The sequence below is a fragment of the Macaca mulatta genome, chromosome 3 (assembly GCF_049350105.2).
Source record: "Macaca mulatta isolate MMU2019108-1 chromosome 3, T2T-MMU8v2.0, whole genome shotgun sequence".
Taxonomy (NCBI): domain Eukaryota; kingdom Metazoa; phylum Chordata; class Mammalia; order Primates; family Cercopithecidae; genus Macaca; species Macaca mulatta.
Genome location: NC_133408.1, coordinates 188861238 through 188863484, shown reverse-complemented (window position 1 = coordinate 188863484; position 2247 = coordinate 188861238).

The following is a 2247-nucleotide window of genomic DNA, read 5'->3' as shown; positions in this document are numbered from 1 at the left end:
TGCTTATACATCAGTTGTTTTCTTAGTCAGAGACATGGGTTTGAGACTGAGCTCCCATCTCCTCAGCTGCTGCACCCGATTAAAGCCTTCCTCCTTGGCAATGCTAGTTGTCTCAGTGATTGGCTTTCTGTGCGGTGAGCGGCAGGACCTAGACCAAATATCTGGTGTTTTGGTAACACTTTCAGACCAAGTTTGTCTCTTTTTTTGTTTATCTGTTTTTCGATGGAGTCTTGCTCTGTCACCCAGGCTGGCCTGCAATGGCATGATCTCTGCTCACTGCAACCTCTGCCTCCTCGGTTCAAGTGATTCTCCTGCCTCAGCCTCCCAAGTAGCTGGGATTACAGGTATGCACCACCATACCAGGCTAATTTTTTGTATTTTTAGTAGAGACAGGGTTTCACTATGTTAGCCAGGCTGGTCTTGAACTCCTGACCTTAGGTGATCTGCTCGCCTCGGCCTCCCAAATTGGTGGGATTACAGGCGTGAGCCACCATGCCTGGCCCAGACCAAGTATTTAGAAGAAGCAAACTGCATATCTATGTGTGGCTTCCCAAATCAAACTTGGTGTCTTGTCAATTTGGCCAGACCCAGTGCTAGGAGGATTTCTTCTTAGGGAACACTGTGTTGTAGACCAGGGGTGGTACTAATTTAGGTGAGTATACTTCCTTTTTGTTAATTTTAGATTGAGGGGGCACATGTGCAGGTTTGTCACATGAGTAGATTGCTTGATGCTGAGATTTCAGCTTCTAATGATCCCATCACCCTAGTAGAGAACATAGTACCCAATAAGGTACTTTTTCAACACTTGGCCCCTTCACTGCCTCCCCTTTTGGAATCCCCAGTATTTACCATTGCCATTTTTGTGTCCATGTGTACCAAATGTTTACCACTTACAAGGGAGAATATGCAGTATATGGTTTTCTCTTTCTGCAGAAATTCACTTAGGATAATGCCCTCCAGCTGTATTCATGGTGCTGCAAAGGACATGATTTTCTTCTTTTTTATGGCTGTACATTTATTTTCTTAGGCTCTTTTTTTTTTTTTTTTTTTTTTTTTTTTTGGAGACAGAGTTTTGCTTTTGTTGCCCAGGCTGGAGTGCAATGTCAGCTCACTGCAACCTCCGCCTCCCGGGTTCAAACAATTCTCCTGCTTCAGCCTCCTGAGTAGCTGGGATTACAGGCGTGTGCCACCACGCCTGGCTAATTTTTTTGTATTATTAGTAGAGACAGGATTTCACCATGGTGGCCTTGCTGCTCTTGAACTCCTGACCTCAGGTGATCTGCCTGCCTTGGCCTCCTAAAGTGCTGGGATTACAGGCATGAGCCACTGCACCTGGCCATTTTCTTAGTTTTATCCATGAACTTCTCTATTTCAAACAGGTTGGGAATTAGTATCTATGGAAGAGGATTCAACTATTCAGGCTTTCAAAATTGTCCCTGTATCCTGACAAAAATTCGAACCTGCATTTAGAGGTATAGAGACAGGTTATGTTTTTGTTTTGTTTTATTTTTGTTCTTAAACATTTGGGGTATCTAAGGCTGATTTCCGAGAAGTAAAAACATTTGGTAATGTGTCGCAGTATGTCACATCATAAAAGAAGAGCCTGCAATGCATTGTATCGGTTTTGTATCTGCCGTCATTTTCCAGGGAGTAAATAAACCAAGACTTTTATACACATCACTAAATTTCTAATTATACCTTGGGAAAGTACCTTTGAGAGTACATAGTTATCTCTCCTTGTCTAAGACTAAAAGACATTGGTTTAGTCACTGATTTCATGAGATTTCTAAAGACTCTTTAAAGTAAATTTTAAAAATTACATAAAACACAGGGAATTTTTAAAATATTGTATTTTATGAGGTTGGGTCCAGTGGCATGCCTGTAATCCCAGCACTTTGGGATGCTGAGGTGGGTCAGGTCAGGAGTTGGAGACCAGCTTGGCCAATGTGGTGAAACCCCATCTCTACTAAAAATATAAAAATTAGCCAGGCGTGGTGGCGTGCACCTGTAATCCCAGCTACTTGGGAGGCTGAGGCAGGAGAATGGCTTGAACCCAGGAGGCAGAGGTTGCAGTGAGCCAAGATCATGCCACTGTACTCCAGCCTGGGTGACAGAGTGAGATTCTGTCTCAAAAATAAACAAATTAATAAAAATAATAAAAATAAAAGACTGTATTTTAGGCCAGGCACGGTGGCTCATGCCTGTAATGCCAGTACTTTGGGAGTCCGAGACAGGCGGATCACTTGA